The sequence below is a fragment of the Musca domestica genome, unplaced genomic scaffold (genome assembly GCF_030504385.1).
Source record: "Musca domestica strain aabys unplaced genomic scaffold, Musca_domestica.polishedcontigs.V.1.1 177, whole genome shotgun sequence".
Classification (NCBI taxonomy): Eukaryota; Metazoa; Arthropoda; class Insecta; order Diptera; family Muscidae; genus Musca; species Musca domestica.
Window position 1 is genome coordinate 1,131,084 of NW_026712235.1, and position 14,338 is coordinate 1,145,421.

Genomic DNA, 14,338 nt, shown 5'->3' on the forward strand with positions numbered 1-14,338 from the left:
CTTACCACCTCTATTTAGTTTACTTTGCGATATAAAACTTTTAAGACAATTTTTTAACTTTTTCGCTCCAGTTTCACAATCGAATGACTTTTAAGTATAATTTTGGACAAAAAGGCTATAAATATTCTTTAAAAAAAACTAATTTCATGCCAGGATTTCCTTAAAAATTTTCTTAATAAATCATTAAATATTTCTTGCTAGGAATTTCTTGAAAGTTACACAATTTTTTGCCAGAAAAATCTTAGAAAATTATTCAAACAAATCAAGGATTTTTGAGCAGGAGGTTTCGAAAAATGCTGACATTTATGGTAATTTTGCAGTGAAATTGCTGGCAATTCGTCGCAGCCTTCGTCACAATTGTACTATGCTGTAGATAAAAAAACATCACAGCACACTTGAAAGTCGCATTCGACAAAAAAGAATGAAAACGTTTGCTCTGACGTATTGCGATAAATTTATCTTCACATATGCTCTGTTCCAGAACCTGCAATTTATTTTCGATATCATAAAGGGAAAATCGGTTATCGTTGTGAACATTTTTATATTCCTGCAGATCTAGAACAGACCAATAACTACGGTTGTGTCGTCACGAAAACCACAAAACAATTGCTGCGCTATGCTGAGAATTTTTGTTACTACGTGTGCAATAACAAAAAAAAACTACACCTAACGTAAACCAAGTGAACTAATCTAATAAACAATGCTGCTGGTTGCTGTCTATGGTGCCAAATAAATTTATTATTTACTCCATACGCCTTAGAGTATACTTCAATTTTTGATTAAAATATATTGGTGAGCGACTAGTATCGATAACAAAAAACTTTATCGGAAGAACACAATTTCAATGTCCAGCTAATACAACATATGGCACACCATATTGGTTATTGTGGCTGATACAGATTTTTATATTAGGAGCCTTCGGTTCAAATAAATTAAAAATAAAACAAGTGAAAAAGCAGCGAAGTTCGGCCCGGCCGAACTTTTTATTCCTCTCACCATTTGAAAGAAACTTGAAAATGTTCAAAAAAATCCGTCGAAAACTACCACTCAAATAAAAACCGTTATATAAGAGCTATATGAAGACGTGGTCCTGCATAAGTAATGCTAGGAACACAATTGGAGCGAACGACGAATTTTTTCGCGGCGTATGTTCGTCGTCAAAAATAAAACACATATGTGTATATGGAAGTGCACACAATCACGGCACCGGCGAAAATTTCGTCGGTCGCCGCGAACTCAATTAGCTTTATTTCTATTTCATACGCCGGCGACCGGCGAACAAAACTGTACAAGGTGGCCATACTTGAACGAATTTTATGTGTTTTAGTAAATAAAGTTACTTTTTACTTTAAAATTTGTTATGGTCACTCTACTATCTGTTACTCGTATAAAAAAAACATAATTAATTTGTTTATTTATTTGTGTACTTGCGCCTGAGTGAAGATGGATATCAGTGAATTTATAATAGAGAAGATGGACATAAGTGAAATTATAATAGAGAACGTAAAGAATTATGTGTTCTTGTATAATTCATTGTAGTCAACAAATGAGCAAAAAGTAAACAACTTCATCAGCTGTTTTATAATTTCGTCGGTATTGTGTTCCATACGACGAATTTACGCGGCTCATTTTGTCGCCGCGTAGGGCGAAATTCGTCGTTCGCTCCAATTGTGTTCCTAGCATAATTTGTGTTATAGACTTATTAACGGTTCCGCACGTGAAATACGATATTTTAAACAATACCGGTGAGTAATGTCGCAAAAATCAAGAAAATACCGAATATCTGAGGGTACTGTTATATGGGCGCTTTACTAAAACGTGGACTTATTTAGACAATTCCATTGCAAAATGTGGGTAAAATAATCAAGATACCGGGAGGTGCCGCTATATGGGGGATATACGATATCATGGACCTATATAGTATATAATTCTCTTCCAGGGGATAAAGTACTCACAAGGGACTCCTTGTGTGGATTTTCAGACAATTCCATTGAAAAAGGTAGCTAAATTCATCAAAATACCGACTATCGGTGGGGTACCGTTATATGGGGGCTATATGATATCGTGGAACTATATTAATAACTCTCTTCCAGAGGAAGGAACTCCTTTTGTGGATTTTACGGCAATTTCCATTAAAAAATGTGATTAAAATAATCAAAATACCGAATATTGGGAGGTACCGTTATATGAGGGCTATACGATATCGTGGACATTCAAGGACAATTTTCTTCCAAGGGGTAAAGTTCTCAGAAGAAACTCCTTGTGCGGATTTCAGACAATTGCATTGAAAAAATTGGCTACTGTCATCAAAATACAGAATTTTGGAGGGTTCCGTTATATAGGGGCTACACCATATCGTGGATCTATATAGCCCGAATTCTATCTTGACCTGTCTGTTTTTTCTCTAGCGTAATTAAAACAGACGGAACTGCGGGCGGACGAACACGCTGAAGAATATATATACTTTGTCATGTCTAAAATTATTATTTCGATGAGTTGCAAACGGAATGACGATTATGTTCGTCCCTCCATAATATGTATATAAGGTGGAGGTTATAAAAATAAAATTGATTAACTGAATTTGTTTGCATTATAGCATGTTTCCATTGGAAACCGAACAACGTTGTTCGCTCTCAGAATTATGTACACGAATTAACCCGTTCATACGGCACGATTCGTAATTCATAGTAAAATTATTCCTTTTTTCAAAAATTTTGTTTGTTGATTTTAATGGGAATTTATACGAAAATACATGAAATTCTTACTAATATGAATAGAAGAAATGATTGTTTTTCTCCCAAATATTTATTATATCATTAATTTTATAATTTTCATTCACGTTTTCAACTTTTTGTGTAAATGTTGACATTTTGATCATATTTTTGTATTTTTCTATTTTTCAATTTTGCTGGAGAGACACTTGTCAAACATTTTTTCTGCCGATACAAAGTTTTTGAAAATATTGCCTCTTTTGTTTGCAGTTTTCTGTGGAAATTTCAACTTGTGGATAAAATGCGTACCTCGAATGAGAGAGAAAACAAAATGTACTTTCGTTTGAATGTACATACGCCATTCAACATTGTAGTTTTCATTCATAATTTTAAGTCTTCCCAAAAATTTTTAAAATTTCATTAAATTTTTCTATATTTAATTTTTAAATGTCATAATTTATTTTTTCGATAAATGCTCTCATTTGTTAGGGATGGGACATATTTTTTCATTGTTCTGAGAGTGATTTGATTTGAACAACGTACAAATATGAGTGTTCGCTCAGGAAATTTTGTGTGAAGAATAATGTAGTTTTTTCATAGTTAAGGGTCAAACAACGAATAGAGAGCGAATCAAGTGCAGTGGAAACGCCATATTACTATACCGGCTCTTTAACCAACCAACTACAATCGATAACAAACACTGACTTCCAACTGGAGTTTGTTATCGTTGCCCTTTTGAGCGAAAAAGAAGTTTACCAACACTGAACTGTGACACAGGACGAATAAACAAAACAAAGCAAAATAAAGGAATTTGTCGGCATTTAGTTGAACAAAAATTGTGCGGTGGTGGTAGCGCGTAAAAATCTCGTTGCAGTTGTCTATGGAAATCTTCGGTAATTATCTTTAACTTTTATGCAATAAATAATTGCTAAAGACTACAGTGTTATAAAATATTAAAAGATATCAATGAATATATTAAGAAAATCTCGAAAAACAAATCAAATTATGAAAAGTCTGCCGAACAAGTGAAACTTCCAATCAGACAAAAGAAGTGGGAGAAAAAAAATGCGGTAGTCAGTCAGAAAAGTTGTGGTAGTCTCAGTAGATTTGCTGGGAAAAAAACTACTTGTGAACTATGAAAAATGTGTCATATTTTTGAGAAAACCTCAGCAGTATGTTGAAAAAATAATTTCCAATAATTAAAACACTATTTGCCAAAACCATTTCATTTGTTCGTGCCATAATAGAAAAGTCAAAAGGAGTCGAATTTTCTTGCATTTAACTTGTGCGTGTTCGTTCGTGTGTGCGTTTTTGTGTTTATCGGTGTTTGTTTTTTCCCATTCGGTTGTCGCATGAACTCTTCGTTGTTGACAGAGACGCCAAATTCCCTCTGTTGTGGCATTGATTTTGTGCAAAAAATAACAACACAAAACAGAGAGCAACTTTACTGCTCCCAAAAACTCTCGGTCGCTCTCCCGGCAAAACAAAACGGAATTTTCTCCAGCCCTTTTGTAAGGGGCCATTGAAAATAACGTGTCTCTTCTTAACATGTGCATTTTTGCCTAGCTCTCAGAGAGCTGAGTATTGAAAACAACCTCTCTGCTCTGACTCTGCTGCAGAGGTTTTGTGAAATAACAACAAACAAAGTGGATATTATTGTGCGCGTAAATCAAAAAATGAAATAAACGAAATAATAAACAGATTTATGCATGGATTTTAAACATTTTATACAAATTAATAGATTTATTAAATATTTTATTATGGATTAAACATATTTGCATGGATATTTAGTGAAAAATTCAAGAGCGGCGCCTAATTCAGTTACAGTTACCGGCATTATCAAGGTGAGTAAAACAAGCTACTTAAAGAAATATAAACCCAATAGAAACCAATTGGAATTCTCGGCAATTTTGCTACTTGCATTGCTCTCAGATAATGCCGCAACTACTTAAATTAAAGCAGGTCTACAAATTTCTGCTCCTACAATGATATTATTGTTATTATTTCCATACCTAATTGATACTTTCCACAAAAAAATTATGGCATTTAATGCCAAACCCCATCTACCCCACACAGAAGGAAAAATGAATGCAGCGCCAGACTTTTTATACGAATCGGTTATCCTCAAAATATCTTAAATTCCATTACATGTAGGCTATAAATGAAACGTATATTTTTGAGAGGAGTAGTTCTACCCACATAGAACCCCAAATTATCCAATTACAGCTGAAGTGGTTGGAAATTGGCACCGAATTGATCGCTGATATTCAGAAATGTCGGCAGATATTGACATCTTCGAGTTATGACTTCAAAGTTGTATTCTTACGTGGGGGAGAAAGAGTGGACTGGCCTTTTTCAAGTTCACATCTTTCCCTAAGTTGATACAAACAAGTAAAATATTATCGGTCGGTTTTGCCGACAGATTTATACCTCCAGCCTCGAGTTATGATTATTCAAACTGTTGACCCTTTATGGGAGAAGCTTCAAAAAAAAAAAAAAAAATTGGCCAATATTGACCATTTTGATATAAATATTACAACGTGCCAGATTTGGACTATATCGACTACTTCCTATACTTTATATGAGATATGTGCAATGGAAAGTGTGGGCATATGCGTGAGGTGCCAGATATAGCTGACCGAAATATTTCATTTTCTTACTTCATACAGAACAAGTAAGCAAATGCTATAGTCGTGCGGGGCCGACCATGTGGTAATCTACACCCCACTACAATATGTTAGAGCCCCCTTATGTTCAAATCCATTTTGGAAGATTTCGCTTTTTAAATGATGTCATAGAGCACAGTCCAGATATTAACCTTAGCTTTTTGACCAGGGACATTTGTCCAATATTTACGCACTCCGTCGTGTTGTTAGTTGTTGTGGACCATTTTACGGCTAAATATACTCCAATTGACATCCAAAAAATTAGACTTCTTCCCTGTCCTTAACTCCCCTCTCATGACAAATTCCGTGTAGATTTGTTTCAATAATGTGATCAGGAAAAATTTTCTGTTTATGGTTCGCGAACCCCTATTATATTGCGATCATCTCAAATTATATGAAAATCGGCTCAGATGTAGCTATAGCTCCTATATGTACAGGGTGAGATAAAAAACTTGAACAAATTCGAAAAAGTTTAGATTTTTTTGAATTGGTCACCTTAGGCACGAATTATGGCCTTCAAACGGCCAATGAAACCGTCACACGCTGCCCGAATGTTGCTCTGCAGTATTTTGACCCATTCCCGGCGAAGCGCTTGCTTGAGGTGATCGACACTTTGGTATTTTTTAGTACCAACCTTGCTTTCTAAAATACTCCAGACACAATAGTCCAACGGATTTGTATCCGAAGATTTTAGTGGACATTGTGCGCTGGAAATGAAGCGAGGAACCTCATTTTGTAACCATTCTTGGGTGACGCGTGCTGAGTCCTTTTGGAATGTCCAAGGTCTGCAGCCAAAATGTTTGCGTGCCCAAGGCTTTAATACAAACTCCAGAATATTTTCCAAGCCAAGCGAAGCAACTCTTTAGCTCGGTTGAGTCTATTTTCTTTCTGTTTCGGTGTAATTTCTTGCACTTGTTTGGAATTTCAATGCCTTTACGCCGAGTTCATTTTTCAATATTTGCCGAATGGAATATTGCGATATGTTCAGCTCAGCCATTTTTCGGCCACAGCGACACGGGTATTGATCAAGTCGCTTCTTTACTTTTCGAAACATTTCTGCTGATGTTGCTGTTTTCTTCCGTCCACTTCCTTGACGTCGGGCTACGCTACCAGTATCACGGTAACGAGCGATGGTACGAGACCCAAAAAGATTTATTCACATTTAAATACTGGAGTGCTCTATCACACTATCACGCTTGAATTCCATCTCGAATAACTTTCTTTCGAGAAAATTCTCACCAAAATGTTTTTGGACGCTTGTAAACAATATATTAAGCTGTTACTGGAATAATTTAAACAGCTATCGGTGGCTTTGAAATGGCAGCAGTCTGAAGTTGGTTGCAGTTTTTTCGTCTCACCCTGTATATCTTCATTTGAGGGTTATTGTGCACCAAATGGTCAACATCAGCCCAACTGGACTGGAATTTTGCGCATGCGACCGAATTTAGCCCAGAGGCAACTACTTCAAAGTTGGTGAAAATCGCCTCGGATATAGCTATACCTCCCATATATATGTTTCATTCGATTTGGTGTTTGGTGGGAATCGATTCAGAGTTGGATATACCTCCCGAATATTAGTTTCTCTCTGATTCCATATTAAAAAAAAGTAAAAAAACAGTAAGTTCTGCCGGGATGAACTTTAAATACCCTCCACCATTTGAAAATTTTCGAAAAAGATAACATTCGCCAAAAATTCTGTTAACATTTTAAAAATACCGAATATTTGGGCCTGTACGCCAGCCATTACCATATTCAAATTCGCAACTTGAAATAAACGGTAAATAATGTATCCAAAAATCATAAAAATAACGTATATAGGGAGGTGCCGTTATATAGGAGCTATACGAAGACCTGGACCTGCATAGACAATTTTCTGTCACAGGCTGTAGCTTCCATTACGAACTTCAAGTATGACATCTCAAATAATTTCGTTGAGTATTGTAACTAAAATCGTTAAAATACCGAATATAAGGAGGTACTGATATATGTGGCCTATACGAAGACATGGACCTGCATAGGCAATTTTCTGTCACAGACTGTAGTTCCCATTACGAACTCTAAGTACGTAATTTGAAACTTCTACGGTGAATAATGACGCTAAAATCATCAAAATGCCGAATATTGGTAGTCACCGTTATATGGGGGCTATACGAAGTATCTATTCGAACTTCAAACACCAAATTTGAAACAATTCCGGTGAATAATGTCGCTAAAATCATCAAAATACCGAATATAGGGAGGTACCGTTATAGGGGGGCTATACGAAGACGTGGACTTGCACAGACAATTTTCTGTCTCAGGCTGTAGTATCCATTTCGAACTTCAAATGCCAAATTTGAAACAATTGCGGTAAATAATGTCGCTAAAATCATCAAAATACCGAATAAGGGGGCTATACCGTTATATGGGACGAAGACGAGGACCTACATGGCCCATTTTCAGTACCAAGAGTCCTGCAGACTAATACACATTTGAGTAAATTTTTATCAACCTACTTCGTTTCGTTCGGAAGCTAGAGTGATTTCCACAGATGGACCGACGGATATACGGACGGACATTGATAAATCGACATAGAATTTTAAGCTGATCAAGAATATATATACTTTGTGGGGTCTAAAATGTATATTCCGAGGTGTTACAACCGGAATGACAAACTTAATATACCCTCCATATTATGGTGAAGGGTATAAAAATGGTTCATAATTGGTACGGGCCACATTAATTTCCAATATAATCGTTTATTTGAAGGGAGTAGATCTACTAAATATGCGTAGTGGTGTAGTCGTGCCGACCGACTTTTGACTTTTCCTTATTAGTTACAATTCAATAAACTTCACATAAGCATCGTTGGCAAGAACAATAATCAGTTACTTATTTTCCTTCATCGGAAAAATATAAAATAAAATCATAATAAAAGATAATCGTATTATAATCTATTGCAGAATATTATAAAACTACGATAAAAGTTTTCATAGAATTCACAAAACTAAATTTTCTTCACACCACTGTTTTTTCTTTTCTTTCTGCATTGCCTTAAGTTTTTGTCCCAGTTTTTGGATTTTATTTGGCTCTAAGTGTTGGGCATTTAAGATAAAGATGGCCATCGGTGCAAGAAACAAACAAACAAACAAATATGCTTTGCTGTGGTGTTGCTTTGAATGGCCCACACAAATACAGACACACTCACACAGCGACAGAAATAATTTTATATTTGCTGAAAATTTATATTTTGTTGAGACGATTATTCATAGTTTTTTCCCCCATTCACCCTCCCAAACAACTGCTTATTTTCTAAAATAATTCGCTCATAAAATTTGTTTACTCATTTTGTCCTTATTGCAGCAGCAGCAGCAGCTACTGCTTGCTTCCTAGCCTCAATCTACGTCTGTTGCTAGAGGGGGGGAGGCTGCTCTGTCAGTGCAGTCTGTTTGGCTGTTTTTTTTTTCTCTAGCTTTTTTGCTATCCAGAAGTTATTACAGCTCGTTTTGCTTTTCACTTTTTCTTTTGCCACCATCATCGCCAAACACCAGAAGGACGACGGCAATGGCGACCACCAGCTTTTGTTGTTCTGATAATGATGAACATTTTGTGGTGCTGATGGCATTTTTCGTTCGTTTTCACTCCAAGTTTTGTTCCAAATTTCCTTAATAGTTGTGTTTTTCGTTTTCTTGTTGTTGTTGCTGTTGCTGTTGCTGCGTTACAAATATTTCATTCGTTGTTCTTTTGTGTCACAAACATTCACTACAAGCGAACAAACAAAGAAAGATGAATCGTTTAAATTTTGAATTATTATTGCAAAATGTCCGGCAATGGAGGGAAAATAACATGGATATGGCGAGGAGATCATTGGACCCTTCATCTTTGGAAGATTTTCATCTGCCTTCTATAAAGAAAAGTCCTTTGAGGTCTTCTTAGACGCCTACTATGGTCTTTTATCCATGGATGTCTTCAGTGGTCCTCTATCCCTAAAAGACCGCATTGGCCTTCTAGCCATAAAAGACCTCAAAGGTTTTCTAGCCATAGAAGACCTTATTGGTCTTCTAGCCATAGAAGACCTCATTGGTCTTCTAGCCATAGAAGACCTTAGTGGTCTTCTAGCCATAGGAGACCTTAAAGGTTTGCTATCTTTAGAAGACCACATCGCTCTTCTAGCCATAGAAGACCTCAAAGGTGTTCTATCTTTAGAAGACCTCATTGGTCTTCTAGCCATAGAAGGCCTCATCGGTCTTCCAGCCATAGAAGACCTCATTGGCCTTCTAGCCATAGAAGACCTCATTGGCCTTCTAGCCATAGGAGACCGCATTGGTCTTCTAGCTATAGAAGGCCTCATTGGTCTTTTAGCCATAGAAGACCTTATTGGTCTTCTAGCCATAGAAGACCATATTGGTCTTCTCTCCATAGAAGACCTTAAAGTTTTCTATCTTTAGACGACCTCATTGGCCTTCTAGCCATAGAAGACCTCATTGATCTTCTAACCATAGTAGACCTCATTGGCCTTCTAGTAATAGAAGTCCTCATTGGTCTTCTATCCCTAGAAGACCTAATTTATTTTCTAGCCATAGAAGACCGCATTGGTCTTCTATCCCTAGAAGACCTCATTTGTCTTCTGTTCCAAGAATACCACATTGGTTTCCCAGCCATATAAGACCTCACTGATCTTCTAGCCATAGAAGACCTCGTTGGTCTTTTAGTCATAGAAGACCTCAAAAGTTTTCTATCCATAGAAGACCTTACAGGTCTTCTATCCATAGGAGACCTTACAGGTCTTCTATCCATAGGAGACCTTACTGGTCTTCTATACTTAGAAGCCCTCATTGCTCTTGGGATCATAAATAGTCCCATAGGCCTTTTTGCCATAGAAGACCTCATTGGTCTTCTAGCCGTAAAAGATCTCATTGGTTTTCTAACCATAGAAGACCTCAAAGGTTTTCTATCTTTAGAAGACCTCATTGGTCCTTAGTAGTCTTCTGTTCCGAGAACACCATATTGGTCTTCCAGCCATAGAATACCTTATTTGTCTTCAGCCATAAAAGACCTCATTGGCCTTCTAGCCATAAAAGACCGCATTGGTCTTCTAGCCATAGAAGTCCGCATTGGTCTTCTAGCCATAGAAGACCTCATTGGTCTTCTAGCTATAGAAGACCTCATTGGACTTCCAGCCATAGAAGATCTCATTGATCTTCCAGCCATAGGCGACCACATTGGTCTTGTAGCCATAGAAGACCTCATTGGTGTTACAGCCATAGAAGACCTTATTGGTCTTCCAGTCATAGAAGACCACATTGGTCTTCTAGCGATAGAAGATCTCATTGGTCTTCTATCCTAAGAAGACCATATTCGTCTTCTAGCCATAGAAGGTCTCAACGGTCTTCTATCCCAAGAAGGCCCCATTGGTTTTCTATCATAAGAAGACCCCATTGGTCTTCTAGCTATAGAAGACTTTATAGGACTTCTATACCAAGAAGACCTCATTGGTTTTCTAGCCATAGAAAACCTCTTTGGTCTTCTAGCCATAGAAGGCCTCATTGGTCTTTTAGCCATAGAAGACTTCATTGGACTTCTAGCCATAGAAGACCTCATTGGTCTTCTAACCATAGAAGTCCTTAGTGGTCTTCTAGCCATAGAAGACCAAATTCGTCATCTAGCCATAAGAGGTCTCAATGGTCTGCTATCCCACACATTGGTCTTCTAGGCATAGAAGACCTAATTGGTCTTCTAACCATAGAAGACCTCATTAGCCTTCCAGCCATGGAATCTATCATTGTTCTCCAGCCGCAGAAGACCTTATTTGTCTTCTAGCCATAAAAAACCTCAAAGGTTTCAGCGTTACTAGACCAAATCCATAGAAGGCTTCTAGACCTCATTGGTCTTCTATCCCTTAAATACATTATTGGTTTTCTTGCCATAGCAGACCTCATTCGTCTTCTAGCCATAAAATACCTCATTGGTCTTCTAGCCCTTCTTCTGTCCCTAGAATACCTCAAAGTTTAGGTGTTGTTGAAAACTTACCTTCAGAGTTATGTGCAGCAGTATTTCAGTGTTTTTTCGTTTCCATTTTGGCAGGAATTTATTTTTTTTTTTCCATATTTACTACTGCCACATTCACGAGCGACGACGACGTTCGGCATTGGCATGAAATGGAAAAATGGTTTTGATTAATTGCTTAAATAAAAAGTTTATTGTAAATTTTTCAACATCGCTGCCAGAATTTTTCGCGTTTGTTTTACATTTTATTTTAGTTAGTGGCACATAACTTTAACTACAACGAAAGTTAGGAAAAAGTAAAGAAACAAAAAAACCAAAAAAAAAAAAAAAAACAGACAACAACTGAGGTCTCATTCATGGCGCTGTGGTGGAAAACAACAAACCATTGAGAAGGGAAATTATTAAATGAACCATTAATTACCCCATAATATATATACTCAAAACGATGTTTTTTTCCTGTGAATAAGGGCCATGGTGCGAGACAACCACAAAAAGCACAAATGAAATGGTGAAACGCCTTTTTAACGAAAAAAAACTTTGTTTAAAAACAGCAACGGAAAAATGCTTAGAAAAACTTTTAAAGTTAAAGCTGTTAAAATAAATGACATTGTAATGTTAGATCTTTAAGTTTTTTTATTTCAAGAGGCAATGGAAAATGAAGGAAAACCAAGACAAACTTTAAGGGAGAAAAGAGAGGAAGGAAGAAAAGGAAACCAAAGCGGCATGATAAAGGAAGTGTAGCCTAAAACAATATTTGGAAGAAAAGTGGGATGATAATAAAATATGCGTTAAATATGTATGCTTATAGCTCTAAATAACCTTGAGCACTAAAAACCAACAGTGACCTCAATATAACATTTCAGAATTCCCATCTCCATTCCTTCACACAATACCAAATTTAGTAACATTTAGTATGTACATATATTCTGAAAAATCTACATCGCTCCATCCTAGACACCAACAGTGATCCGAAATACCTCCATACCTCAATTCCAGATAATAATTTGAGGATTCCAGCACTATTCCTTTAACTAATTTGTATCATTTAGTACTTTTCGAACAATTTTAGTAGGCATTTTAAACACCACTTCCATATCTCAGTTCCATATACCAATACTGTCCTCAAAATCACGTTTGAGGATTCTAGACCTATTCCTTCACCCGGTACCAAATGAGTACCATTTAGTACTTTACGTACGATTACTGTACGAATTTGCAAAAGCATCACCAGATATCAACAGCGACCTCAATATCAAAATTTCAGGATTCCCGTTCTCCCCTTTCAACCAGTACCAAATTTAGTAACATTTAGTACTTTTCGTAATAATTTTCTGAAATACCTTCAGAAAATATTCTTTTAAAAATCCACGTCTATAGCTCTAAAATACCTTCAGAAAATATTCTTTTAAAAATCAACGGCTATAGCTCTGAAGGACTTGTAAATATATTCTTTAAAAATTCACGATTATAGCTCTGAAAGACCTTCAGAAAATATTCTTTTAAAAATCCACGATTATAGCTCTGAAAGACCTGTGAAACTATTCTTTAAAGATCCACGATTATATCTTTGAAAGGCCCGTAAAAATATTCTTTAAAATCCGCGATTATAGCTCTGAAGGACCTGCAAAAAGATTCTTTAAAAATCCATGATTATAGTTCTGAAAGACCTTCAAAAAATATTCTTTAAAATCCACGATTATAGTTCTGAAAGGTCTTCAACAAATGTTCTTTTAAAAATCCACGATTATAGCTCTGAAAGGTCTTCAACAAATATTATTTTAAAGTGCACGATTATAGCCCTGAAAGACCTGTAAAAATGTTCTTCAAAAATCCACGATTATAGCTCCGAATGGTCTTCAGCAAATATTCTTTTAAAAATCCACGATTATAGCTATGAAAGGTCTTCAACAAATATTCTTTTAAAATCCACGATTATAGACTTGAAAGACCTGTAAAAATATTCTCCAAAAATCCACGATTATATCTCTGAAGACCTATAAAAAATATTTTATATAAAAATCCAGGATTATAGCTCTGTAAGACCTTCATAAAATATTCTTTAAAGATCCAAAATTATTGTTCTGAAAGACCTTCAAAAAATATTCTCTAAAAATTCACGATTATAGCTCTGAAGGGTCTTCATCAAACATTCTTTTAAAAATCCATGATTATAGCTATAAAAGACCTTCCAGACCTTCAGAAAATGTTCTTTAAAAATCCAAGATTATAGCTCCGAAAGCCTTTCAAAAAATGTTCTCTAAAAATCCACGATTATATCTCTGAAGACCTTCAAGAAATATTTTATATAAAAATCCAGGATTATAGCTCTGTAAGACCTTCATAAAATATTCTTTAAAGATCCAAAATTATTGTTCTGAAAGACCTTCAAAAAATATTCTCTAAAAATCCACGATTATAGCTCTGAAGGACTTCAAAAATATTTTTTAAAATTCCACGATTATAGCCCTGAAAGACCTGTAAAAACATTCTCCAAATATCCACTATTATAGCTCTGAAGGGTCTTCATCAAACATTCTTTTAAAAATCCATGACTATAGCTCTAAAAGACCTTACAGAAATATTCTCTAAAAAATCACGATTATAGCTCTGAAAGACCTTCAGAAAATGTTCTTTAAAAATCCAAGATTATAGCTCCGAAAGACCTTCAAAAAGTATTCCACGATTATAGCTCTGAAAGCCTTTCAAAAAATGATCTCTAAAAATCCACGATTATAGCTCTGGCAACCTTCAAAACATATTCTTTAAAAATCCACGGTTGTAGCTCTCAAAGATTATAGCTCTGAAGGACTTCAACATGTATTCTTTAAAAATCCACGATTTTAGCTCTGAAGGACTTCAACACATATTCTTGAAAAATCCATGATTATAGCTCTGAAAGACCTTCAAAAATTAATTCTTGAAAAATCCACGATTATAGGTCTGAAATACCTTAAAAAAACAATAAAAAAATCAAAT